The following is a 13,890-nucleotide window of genomic DNA, read 5'->3' on the forward strand; positions in this document are numbered from 1 at the left end:
ATCGTAACATGAATACTGAACTGTGACGTAAAGACCACAGGGACACCAGGGTTCTTTTAGGATCAGTAAATGCTACTACTTTATTGGTGACATCAACTCTCTATTACTGAGGGCATAACTTCATCTCTCATATTGAGGACATAACTCCATTCTCCCTTATCGAGGACAGGCTCCACTCTTATACTATTCGCCCCACAGCAGTCCTTTTCCACTAACTATTCATTGGTCAACAACTTTGCCCGGCAACAGCAAACCCCCAGCAACTTCCATGCCTTAATGGTTGGAGAACAAGCAACCCGAGACAACAAGGTGTCTCCTGAATCACCCTTCTTTGTTCCCTCTAAACTCTTTACATTCCCGATGGCCTCATCGTTAAGAGTCTGATGTTATCACCAGCCATGGGGCTTGTCGACCCCCATGGCCACACTCCCACATCTCCCCCTTCTTTATTAACATAGAAAAGCGCGATTAACACAAACTAAAACACAGAGAAAAACTGCCAGGCATACTAATTCTATCTTTAAAAACTTTGTAACCCCATCCCTAGGAGAGGCAGGCACTGAGTGCTGCCCAGCCAGGGGGGCTCTGGCTGCCCCTCCAACTCCTGGAGTCCTTGTTTGTGGGTCCTGCATATGCCAGCGGGACCCTCCCATACGTCATTTTTTGCTTGAGCTGGAGTCCAAACCGCGGAGGAGAGTGCTGTGATCATGTTAAGGCAGATGATGAGACGGCCGGACGGACCCATCGTGCTGACACCCGTTTAGGACCGGCTCCTGTTAAAACACAAGAACAACCTCAGCCCCAAGTTAATAGAGTGCAGGGCCCTTCCCAATGATTGGTGCTTTAATTTTTTTACCATGACTTGTGCCCTTTCTTTAACTGAGTTTCTCCCAGATCTGTCTGTCTCCTTTTCTCTTGCATGGACAGATGCAAGGACCTTCCTCTGTCCATCGATTTAAAAAATTTAACAAGATAGCATGCTTTAGCTATCTTTTCCTGGGGTTCACACCCCTACTCCCCCTTTTTTGTTTTAGAAGCATAGCTTTTAGGGTACCGTGGGCTGTTCAATACTTGCTTGACCCGTGGGGAGAATGAGGTATACCCGTCAGATGTTGAATACCCCACTGTTGAAAAAACAAGTGGGTTGCATGGGCCCCATATCCTGGCCCATTATCTGTTTTAATCATTTTTGGAACTCCTAATTTCGCAAAAGCTGACAGAAGATGTTTACACACATCCTTTGCCTTTTCTCCCGCATGAACAGATGCAAAAATACAATCAGAAAAGGTATCAATTGAAACATAAACATGGCAAAGTTTTCCGAATTCTGGCAAGGGTTTAACAAACAATCCTTTAAGTCTATTACTATTAATGTCCATGACTGGGGGAGCATAGTTGGAGTTGGTAATCCTGGTTGAAGTGCTCCCATATCTTCCATGACTTCATTAATTTTTCTCAGATCATATAACAGTCTCCATTTTCCATTCCTTTTCTTGATTACAAACACCAGAGAGTTCCAGGGCTAGTCGTGGGAACACTATGTCTCGCTTTAAGTTGTTAAGCAACTCGGCCTTCGGGCCCTATGTATCCTATTCCTCCCAGATCGAAGGGAAACACATCCAGCTCCTTTTCAGGGCCCATAGGGCCTGGATCAAAAGGAACGTTCGGGTCACCAGGGGGCGTAACAGCAAAGGCCTGCGTTGGCTGTAGCAGCCGAGGGGCCGATGGTGTAGCAGAAGGATCAGTAAACGAGCCCGCAGCTCCCTCACTATCTGGCAAACCACACGTTTCTGATTGTGGTCCCACATGGCTCTTTAAGGCCTCAGAGATTGCTCGCCAGGTGCCGAGCAATCCCGCCGCAACCTTGTCGTTTTTAGTAGTAGAGTCCCACACCTTGACCTCAATTTGGTCCCATGTTTCAGGATCATAAACTGATTGTTAATAAAGGGAATAAGCTGTAAGGTTACCAGGACATTTTTTGTTTCTAAGGACGTATGATTCCCCATAGCACGCAACTGCTTACCTTTGGCCAGTGAGGGGCAGTTGTGTGTGCGGGTCTGCTTCTCTCAGCTTGAGCTGAGAAATTTAAAAATTTCCCACACTAAACATGTACAGGAAGTAGAACATGCATTGGACAAGAAAAGATCAAAGTGGCAAAAATGTTTTAGAAGATTGTATGCGAACTGAAAATGCTCATTCTTGCCTGATTTTTAGGTAAATTTTGTCTACCTCCAGAAAAAGCCCTTTGAAAATTGGTGGTGTCAAAACTGTTATAAGTGAGACCATACAAATTTCTTGGTCTATCAGAAATATTTTATTAATTAAGTAAGCAGGCACAAGCAAAACAGCGCTGGGCGGCTGGGGAGTCTCCGCTCCACCACAGCACGCAACTTTCCCTTTTCAGTGTCGCCGTTTTATAGCATCCAAGTTTCGGCTTGTCAGGACTTGTTGGACCTTCTGAAGCTGTGCAGTTCGTTGTTGGGGGTCGTTGTTTTTCTTTCAATGATCATGCGTTGTGCTCGTGTTCAAGGGGGAGGGTAGTGAAGCGGGAAACAGTATTTCACAGAGTCTTTGTTTTACCAAGGATGTTTATCCAACACCCCCACCCCACTATCTACTTGCTTAGTCTTCCCCCTTAACAAGGTCGTAAATTGCAAAACCTTATCTTCTCAGCAGATCCTCTGAATTCCTTTTAAAGACAATGAACAAACACCCGCTAATTTATCACAATCCCTCCTTTTTCTTTTTCTGACATATTTTGTTCATTGATGAATTTTTGAAGCACTTGTTTGCTCAATATTAAAGTTTCTGCGTCATCCTCCTCCTGTTCAAGAGATTCATATTTCGCACGCACAAGCATAAGGTGAGCTGCCTCTAATCGGTTTTTTTACAATCGCGATTATTCGATTGAATATACATGGTACAAAAGTTAGTGTTAATATGAGCAGCAACAAAGGTCCTGCTATAGTTGATAGCAGTGTAGTGAGCCAAAGTGAGTAATTAAACCAGGATTCATACCAGTTCTGGTGGGCTTCATTTTCTATTTTTCGTTTTTCTAACCCTTCTCTCAATTTAGTCATTGTATCCCTTACTACTCCAGTATGATCTGCATATACACAACACTCCTCTCGTAGGGCTGCACACAATCCTCCTTGTTGTAGAAAAATCACATCTAATCCCCTACGATTTTGTCGTACAGATTTCTCTAAAGCTGATACAGATTGCTTGATACGGGCCAAATCCTCATCTACAGCAATGCGTAGAGAGGTAAATTCTTGGCTTTGTTTTACCAGAGAGGTAATTTCAGTTCCGGCTCCTGCAGCCCTCAGAATCATCAGAGTGGCTAAAGTGACAGCCGTAATAGGCTCTCTCTTCCTTAAGTGTTTTTTTTTTGCCATAGCATGTTGGATGTACATATACTCCTCAGAATGGTAAAGAATCCTAGGTATAATTACTACCTGTACACAGAAATCATGAGACGAGTTGAACAATTTCAAAGATAAGCATGGAGTTACCCCCAGAGACGAACATACCCATCTGGTGTTATCTGCTGGTATTAACCATTTTTCTTTGTCTAATTGTGTAACATTTTCTGTAATATTGCATAGATGGAACTTCTTACTGTGAGAAACACTCCGTAGCCAACAACCCAGGCCCAGGCGGGGATCTCAGTGAAGTAGCAATCCATTCGCGATTGCAATGGCGGGCGCCCCACAAGCAGGAGAGCGCACCTACCAGCTCCAAAAACACAGTTTATATACTTTTTGATGACAGGACCCTCCCCTGTTTCCCCACTGGAGTGGGTAATCCAGGTTCACAATCTATCTGATGCTTCACAGACAATGCCTGGCCTTCAGTTGCCGGCCTGTTTTTGAGATGGTAATGTTTTCTCCCCTTATCTGGCTTGACTTAACATAGTGATTTTCACCTGATTGCTCTAAGGAGTCTGGTTGTCTGCATTTTAGGAGGTCACCTGCTGAGCTTTCTTATCACTGTAAGCATATCTCAATACCACATTCCTTCCTTCTAAACAATGTAACACCGCAAAAACAACATTTCTATTCCCACATCACCAGGGACCGTGCCTACGCATCTGCCATTCCCAGTTACTTCCGTTAACGTTATTCCTACATCCCTTCCCCAATTGCATTGTGGGGGATCGGTTTCGTTTGAACGGGTGGTCTCTCCCAGATCCCCAATGGCGTCGTAATATGAGGGCCTTATATCAAGACATAACCAGCAAGGTCTAGGCACGTCTGGATTTGGTTGATTCAACAACTGATAACTAGCATTCATGATTCTCCATATGTTATTCCCGGTCACCCCTTCATTTCTAATCCCGTACTCCGGGTTTACTGATTTATTAGCAACCTCCAGTGGTTTAGGGCTATTAGGAGTTAGCATTCTAAAAGCTTGTGTAGGCTGAATCCTCAAAACACTCCCCGACAGTTTCTGATTTGGTCCCACCCGTTGGGGACTCTTAGTCTCTTCCTTCTTTATATAGATGATGCCTCCCCTATCAGTCCCCCAGCAGTAGTTATCTGCTGAACAACTTGGTGATCTTCCCATCTAATCAGGCTCCATTTAAAAGGTTTGTGAGGGTGCGCAGACCCAGGAACAGTGTAAACAATCGTACCCATTACTATGTATCGCAAAAAAAAAAATGGCTAGGGCCCATTTTCCAGAGTTCTTTACCTGGCCACGTAATTCCCCACCGTTTCACTCTCTGCCTCGCTTGTCAGTTCGGTTGCAGCGAACTACAAGGTGCAGGTTCTTCTCGGCAGCAGCAGTGTTCTTCAGGGGAGTTTCTCAGGTAACCGCGACCTTTTTCTGATCAAACAGGGTCCCCTCTCCCCCTTTTTTTTTTTACGATACATAGACAGTTAGACCATACTTATCGAGTTCGTTTCAACGTGAGCTTTAAGTCATCAGGGCCTGCGACCGCTTCCCATTCGCTTTTCTGGATCGGTCCTTTCACGCGACTGGCATGCGTTCACCCCTTCTCAGCCGTCCGGATAGCCGTCTCTGTGATAAGTAAAACAACATAGGGGCCTCCCCACCGCGGTGTTAAAGACGTTTCTTTCCATGTCTTAATTAGAACCCTATCTCCAGGTTGTATCCTATGGATTGCTATATCTAGCCACCAAGCCTTTCGCTTGCAACTCCCTCCGTCGGTTCATAAGCTGTATTAAATAAGGTTTTAATTGGATATCCTCTACCTGGGGGTGATCAGATGGCATCTCTAAATCATAAGGCATACCATACAGCCTTTCAAAAGGTGAGATTCCGACATCGGCTCGGGGCTATGTCCGGATATTCAATAGTGCAAGCGGTAAACATTTCACCCAGGAGGTTTTTGTCTCTATCATAAGCTTTGTTAGTTGCTTTTTAATTTCACCATTCATTCGTTCTACCTTTCCCGAACTCTGAGGATGCCAGGGAGTGTGATATTCCCATTTAATTCCCAGAGCCTTCATCGTGTCTCGGGATACCTTTGGCACAAAGTGTGGGCCTCGATCAGAGTCAATTGCTTCTATTATCCCGTATCTGGGTATGATGCTTTCTAATAATATCTTTACCACGGTTTGAGCTGTGGCCCTTGCCGTAGGGAATGCTTCAACAAAGTTTGTGAGGTGGTCTACAATAACTAACAAGTATCTATATCGCCCCGTTTTTGGAAGTTCAGTAAAATCTAATTGAATCTTTGCAAAAGGTCGATGTGCCAATTCTCGTCCTCCTCCCGGGACCCTTTTTCTCATGTGTTGAGCATTTACCCTCCGACAAGTTATGCAATCATTTACGATCCTCTTTGCTATATTATAAATCCCTATACACATATAATTTGTGGCAAATTGATCCACCAATGCCTGGGTTCCCCAGTGCATCTGTTCATGAAATCTCCGTAACACCCTCATAGCTACTGATTTTGGTAACACTTCCCGTCCATCAGGCAGTACCCATTTCCCTTTATCGTTTTTTTTTCGAACCCCCATTTGTGTCATCTTGTCTTCTTCTTTAATAGTGAAACAGAGTAAGGGGAGGGGAATGGGTCCATTCGACCACAGGGAGTTAGTCGGCCCACACTTGTAGCAGTTTTTATAAGGCGGGCTTTCTTCCTCAGAACAATTGCATTCAATCCCATCAACTCCCCATTCACTCCAGCAATCATAACATGGAAATTCCTTTAAGTCTTTCCCACAGTATTAAGTATTATATTAAGCATTATTATATATTATTATATTGTTATTATATTAATTACTATATCTTAAGTATAAGTATTAAGTATTTCCCACAGTCTGGGCAATCTTCCCTCGTTCTTCTAATTCTTATACTCATTAATGCTGCCCTTTTTGCCTCCTGATCTGCTAGATTATTACCCCTAACCTGAGGGGTGAGGCCTTTTTGATGCCCTTTTATATGTACTACGGCAATTTCTTTGGGCTCTCTGATAGCTTGTAAAACCTGGGTAATCAATTCCTGATGTATTAAACCCTTTCCTTGTGAATTGATGAGCCCCCTTTCTTCCCATATTTTACCAAATGTATGTACTACCCCATAAGCATATTTTGAATCTGTATATATTGTACCGCTTTTATTTTTCAACAATTTTAGGGCCCGCAATATGGCAAGCTTGGGCGGACCAGCTAGGACTCAAAGGTCCAGATTCCACTATCTCAAATGTTTTCCCGTTTACTAACGCGTATCCTGATTTTTGCTTTCCCTCGACTACTCTCGAGGAACCATCCACATATATCTGTTCACCGATGGGTAATTCCACCTCCTCTAGATCAGGTCTCAATTTCGTTTGCTCTTCTATATTTCGGAGGCAATCGTGTCCTAAGGACTCATTTGGTTCCCCATAAAGAAATTGAGCAGGGTTCTGTAGGGAGGTTGTTCCTAATGTTAATTTTGGAGAGGAAATCAAAATTCCTTCATATTTTAATAATCTGGCGTCAGTGATCCATTTCTCTGCCTTCTGTTGCAGTACCCCGCATATATTGTGTAGAGATATTACTTTGATTTCCCCCCCAAAAGTGATCTTCTGTGCTTCTTCCGCTAACAAGGCAGCAGCTACCACTACCTGCAAACAGTTTGGCCAACCCCGGCTAACCGGATCCAATAATTTAGACAAATAGGCCACAGGTTTGTTTTTTTTTTTTTTTTTTAACTCCTTGCCCATTCTTGGGCCAGCACTCCCTATGCCGTGCCTGCTGCGCTGTTCACAAAAAAACAAAACAAAACAAAACAGCCTCCTTAAATCTGGTAAGCTTAACACTGGGGGGCGTACTAGTTCCTCCTTTAACTTGTTCAGTCGTTCCTCATCTTCTTTTGTCCATTTGAGTAATCCATCCTTATTCAGCTTGTTATATAAAAATTTAACCTTTCCACTATAATCTTCTATCCATTGTCTACAGTATCCGGTCAACCCTAACAGTTGCCGTACCTGCCTTTTAGTTCGCGGGGACGCTAAAGCCAATATTCCACTGATTCTGCCTGGGTCTAACTTCTTAGTCCCCTTACTTAACTGGTGACCCAGGTACTTTATCTCTTGCTCCACAATTTGTAATTTTGCCCCTCCTTTTTCTTTTAAAGGGTACAGAGGGTACAGATTAACTCGATTCTCTGAGCCAATCCAAAGGCTCGCATATTCGCTCCCCTCTAAACAAAAAGGTTCCTTTGTATTTACATAAATGTTTAAGGCTTGGCAAACCCAGTCTTCAAACGACCCAAATATGGGCCAATAATTTGCCTACCTCCCCAAACTTCAACACAATAATGAATCATTTTTACTTTATCCTTTCCCCGCCTAAAAGGGGAATCACTCCAATTCTTAATCATTAACCCCAGTGGACTATCTGGGGGAATAGGGGGCAACCTAGCACTAGGCATTACCCCACCCATGGGACCAGAAGGCTTACTCTTCTTCTGTCCCATCTTCCGGAGTGCCTTCACACACACACACAGCCGCTTCCCCCTGGTCGTGGCCCAGTCCCTCGCGGGATGTGGGAACTGCACTACTGAGGGGTCCGCACTCACTTCGTCCGCAATTGGACGTCTCACACAGACGCACTCCGGGATCACCAACCCCAACCGAACGGATCACCGGCCTATACTTACCCACCCCGTGGGTCTTCGTTCGGTCTTCGTGCACAAAGATTGCTTGGGGTTACCGGTTTTATTTGCTTGTGCCTAATTTTGGGTTCGTCGGTGAAGGGCTCGAGCAGGATTTCCCGTTCCCGGGGCCGCCAGAATCGGCGGGGCGCCTCCCCTAGAGGGATTCCCAGTCAATCCGTCTTCATCCGAGTCACGGCACCAAATTTGTTATAAGTGAGACCATACAAATTTCTTGGTCTATCAGAAATATTTTATTAATTAAGTAAGCAGGTACAAGCAAAACAGCGCTGGGCGGCTGGGGAGTCTCCGCTCCACCACAGCACGCAACTTTCCCTTTTCAGTGTCGCCGTTTTATAGCATCCAAGTTTCGGCTTGTCAGGACTTGTTGGACCTTCTGAAGCTGTGCAGTTCGTTGTTGGGGGTCGTTGTTTTTCTTTCAATGATCATGCGTTGTGCTCGTGTTCAAGGGGGAGGGTAGTGAAGCGGGAAACAGTATTTCACAGAGTCTTTGTTTTACCAAGGATGTTTATCCAACACCCCCTCCCCACTATCTACTTGCTTAGTCTTCCCCCTTAACAAGGTCGTAAATTGCAAAACCTTATCTTCTCAGCAGATCCTCTGAATTCCTTTTAAAGACAATGAACAAACACCCACTAATTTATCACAAAAACCAAGCAGTGTATTGTAAGTTGCTTATGTTTGTAGGAGTATGGCATTTGAATTCTTCATTGTCATGTATTTACCATTTCAACAGCTTTGGAAGGTAGTGAAAATACTCTTGTTTCTATTTTACTTGAAAGAAGATGAGATAGAGAGGGCCAAACCAAAAAGGTATTTAACCTCCTACTTCCTCTTGAAATCATCATATAGCAATATCTTTGGGCATGTAGCTATAAAGTTTAAAAGCAAGACCCAGAATACTCACTTTCACATCATAATGACCGAAAATCAACTTAATTGATTCTTTGCTGGTTGTTGAGTGGGGAGAGCTCCTGATGCTTATGTCAGCTCTGTGGGAACTGTTCAAGAGCTACCTACCACCTGTGAGCTTTTTTGAAGACATGTCTCCATTGTACAAATGGCTCACTCCATGCTTTAGTTTGGGACCCAACATCCATTCATTACAGAGTATACGATAGTTTGGTCCTAGCTGGAGGGAGATGCAATAATTAATCTGCAATTGATACCTTTAATCTTTTAATCAATTAATCTTTGGTATCTCTCTGCAATATAACAAAAATATTATTGAGGGGACACTCCACTCACAGGTACAGTTCTTAGAATGATGCTGAAACCTCCAGTTTTCACTCCAAATGATAAACTTAATGGCCACAGCCAGATTACACTAGAGGATCCAGGCACAAACCAGGCTCCACTATTTAGCCGGTTTTTTTTGTTTGCTTGTTTGTTTGTTTTTGTTTTCTTTTTCTTTGATATGGACTATGACTGTGGGAATAAAAATGTTGTTTTTGCACAGTTACATTGTTTAGAGGGAAGGAATGTGGTACTGAGATATGCTTGCAGTGATAAGAAAGCTTAACAGACGACCTTGTAAAATGCAGACAACCAGACTCCTTAGAGCAATTAGGCGGAAATCACTGTGTAAGACTGTACTGGGTCAGGCTAGGATGTTAACTTTCCCTGCAGCAGCCCATACAGTGCTGTGCTCTGCACTCGTAGCTAGAACAACACTGGTATCACACCAGTGTTGTGTCTGCTGCTGAGCAGTGCTGGCACAGCATCAGGACTCTCTCTAACCCCCACCTCTCTAACTGGTGGGCAAAGATGTGAGAAAAGAAACATCACCAGGGCGGCTGACCTAAACCAACCAAAGGGATATTCCATACCATATGATGTCACACTCAGCAATAAAAGGTGGAAAAAGGAGGAAGAGGGGAGGGGTGGGCTCTCGTTGTGAAAACGTCTGTCCTCCTCCCGAACACCGGCTACATGCGTTGAGGCCCTGCTTCAAGGACGTGGTCAAGCATCGCTCATTTGTGGGAAGTAGAGAGTAATTTCTTTCCTCTGCACTTCCACATAGCCTTTGCTTGTTTTGTTTAGTTTTCCCTTTCCCCCTCCCTTTTCCCCTTTCCTTTTTTCCCCTTTAGTTAAATTGTTAATTGTTTAGTTAAATTGTTTAGTTAAATTGTTTAATTAATAATAATCTTTCCTTAATAATTATTTCTTTTTTTTCCTTTAATTAAATCATCCTTATCTCAACCTGTGAGTTGTTCTTTACTTCTTCCCCTCCTCATCTAAGGAGGGGGAGTGAGAGAGCGGTTGTGGTATTCAGCTGCCTAGCACAGTAAAACCACCACAGAAACATTACCACCTCAAAGAGTATAAAAGTCAAAAGAAATTTGACTTATAGCAGGCCGGCAACTGAAAGCCATGTATTGTCTGTGAAGCATTGGATAGATTGTGAAACTGGATTACCCGCTCAGTGGGGAAACAGGGGAGGGTCCTGGTCATGGAGGAAAAAAAAGTATATAAACTGTGTTATGGAACTAGTAGGTGCGCTCCTGCTTGTGGGACACCCGCCACTGCAATCGTGAATAAAAATGCTACTTCACTGAGATCCTCGCCTGAACCTATGTTATTGGCTACAGAGTGTTTCTCACATAACTAAACTTCAAGTTTTACCTTGAATAATGGTGTGGTTGGAGGAATTTTATGTTTAGGAATGGTTTGATAAAGTCTATGTATGTATTGGGCCTGATTGCGTTGTAATGCCTCAGTCCAGGCAACTCATGTTTGTCCTGTATGTTCTTTTGCTAGACATCATGGAAACTCACAGCGAGATTTACGTGGTTGTGAGCTTAGACAATCCCATGAAAACAGCTTCCTAGAATTAAAGGTTTTAAGTTCATTCTAAGCCCCATTTGGACACTAAAATAAACACTCTGGACCACATCTCAAGTGCTTTGCTCAAGGTCATATAAGAAGAGATCAATGGAGCTTGGAAATGAGCCCAGATCTCTGTTTAACTGTGAACATAGATCTATCCATTTTCATTCCATAGCAGTATAATAGGTATTTGGAAAACTATTCTAAAACCTTGAGAACTGAATAGATATCAAAGTCCTTCTACATTTATTTGGAACCATCACATAGATTTCTGTGGAGGAATATATTCTTTCTTATAACAAATAGGATTGTTAAAAAAACTATAGATATTTCTCATTATTTGTTAAAATAAGTACAGCTTTCTCATAAATATTGTAGAGATACATGCAGAGGTTTAAAAGCGACAGCTCAGTGGTCTGGAATTAAATCTGTTGCAGGTATATAATTTAGTGTGACATTAATTGGGTAGTGGGGGAAGCATAAATGAGAAACACAGTGCATGTGCATCAGAATTTTTTGTTAAAGAAGGGGCACTGCAAATGCTAACCTCAGCAACCTAAAATCAAAGGAAAAAGGAAAAAGGGAAAAAAAAAACCCCACCAACACAAAACAGAAGAAAGCCAAGCAATTGTGTCTCATTTCTTCAGGAAGAATTTTAAATTAGTTGCCAAGGAAGAAGATTTTCAGCTGAAACAGACCAGTTTAGCTCTGAAGTTGTAGGGTTCAGATATTTTATTGAGTTACTTGTTTCTAAGTTGTTACAGATTGGCTCATCCTTGATAACTCTGTCTATATGCAGTCCTGATCAGGGGTAAGTACAAGACGACTTAACTTCATGTGCATCAGTTGAGGGCTTACCTTGGGAAAACGTGCTGACTGGTTGGGACTTATATGAGATGGGTGAGGGAGTCTGCACAACCAATATTCAGGTATTCAAATTCAGCTTGCCATCACACTTCAAGCAACAAATAGCGACTCACTATGCCACAAGTCACCCAGTGTGTGCCTTTGTTATTAGTGTGACTTTATTACAAAAACCTACAGGACAGTTTCAAATATCTCAGCATCTGTTACAAATAAGTAATTTGAGAATTGTGAGGAGGTAAAGTATGATTGTCATGATATCTTAGGAGAACCCAGGCTCTCCTGTCCTCCTGTATGCTGTTCTTTGATGATGTTAGCATAGTTTTTGGTTAGGGTCTTTTTTTTTTTTTCCCCCACCCCTACTTTCATCAGACCTTCCTTATAGGCTATGACTGCTCACCTGAGCTACTAATCATTCCATTCAATCACAGGCTTTATCATGGTCATGACAGTCAGCCTTCATTTCATATTTCCTTCTATTTATTGCGGTCTTCAAGCTTACTCAATTCTGTTTACATTGCCAATTAATTAAATTCCACTAGCCATTTTTTGTTACATGATCAGTGTATTTTTCTTTGTTTGTTGCCCATGAGCTCTTTGTTCAGATTGTTAGAGGCCTAGTGATGATCTCCATTAGTGCTACAAGTGTTGTGCTGTGCTACCTTTGCTGTGCTACCTTTGGGTAGCACCTGTATAGTGAGCCTAGAAGAAGCTCTTCTATAGAAGATCAGTTCATTGATTCATATTTACTTGCATTTGCTATTGAGTAAGCTCATGTGGCAACAGTCAGTTACTGAAGTTAACCATCATGTTGTTAAGTCTGTCACTAAGAATCCAGGTGTACCCAACCTGACTCAGCAAGGTGTTTCTGGTGTGCCAGGAACATCTCTTGTGATATTTAGCAATCATAACTCTTTAACTTTCTCATTTTCTGTTTCACATTCACTAGATAACCAATACTGACTTGCAGAAGATATGTGATGCATGCATAAGAGTTGGACAAGTGGGTGAGATCTTACAGAAATTGAAACATCAATGGTAACATAATAACTGGGAAACATAGCCCACAGACAGACCATGAGTGTTATAAGCGAGACCACGCAATTTTCTGGTCGAAGATAATTTATTAATTAAGTAAGCAGGTACAAGCAAAACAGCGCTGGGCGGCTGGGGAGTCTCCGCTCCACCACAGCACGCAACTTTCCCTTTTCAGTGTCGCCGTTTTATAGCATCCAAGTTTCGGCTTGTCAGGACTTGTTGGACCTTCTGAAGCTGTGCAGTTCGTTGTTGGGGGTCGTTGTTTTTCTTTCAATGATCATGCGTTGTGCTCGTGTTCAAGGGGGAGGTTAGTGAAGCGGGAAACAGTATTTCACAGAGTCTTTGTTTTACCAAGGATGTTTATCCAACACCCCCTCCCCACTATCTACTTGCTTAGTCTTCCCCCTTAACAAGGTCGTAAATTGCAAAACCTTCTCAGCAGATTCTCTGAATTCCTTTTAAAGACAATGAACAAACACCCGCTAATTTATCACAATGAGGGATATATACTCCAGTCTACTCTTGTCTCAGGAAACCTTGTTCTACTCGCATCAAAAAAATTAACAAAGGAAGTACTTCAAATGGAAAGAAGAACAGAAACCTTCCCAGCATTGCCCAACATCCATATCTAGTTAATTGAATCCCTATACCACAAGAAAATAAAAGCCACGTAATGTGGAATTTGCCACTGGAAAAGAGCAGATGATATTAAGGATATTGCCAGTGCCATAAGTCTCTTGTGCCATAATTGCATGTTATTCCTGGCTTCAGATGGGGCTTGATGTGCTGTTTGTGCTTCTCTGTCTCTCTTTCTCATTTTCTCTTACTCTGTATTTTAAGATGTTAGAGGTAGGATGCTCTGGCTTGAGTATTCAGGTGGGTATTCAGCTACTGACCTGGAGGATGAAGTCATTTCAGCTATCAGCTGTTCCTAGGTTCTTTCTTGACTGTTATGTTTGGGGTAGGATCTGTCTCATGATAAGGCTGTGTAATAGCTACTGCTATGGGACCTCGGTCTCTGCTACG

The sequence above is a fragment of the Anser anser genome (assembly GCF_964211835.1).
Source record: "Anser anser genome assembly, chromosome: W".
In the NCBI taxonomy this organism is placed as follows: domain Eukaryota; kingdom Metazoa; phylum Chordata; class Aves; order Anseriformes; family Anatidae; genus Anser; species Anser anser.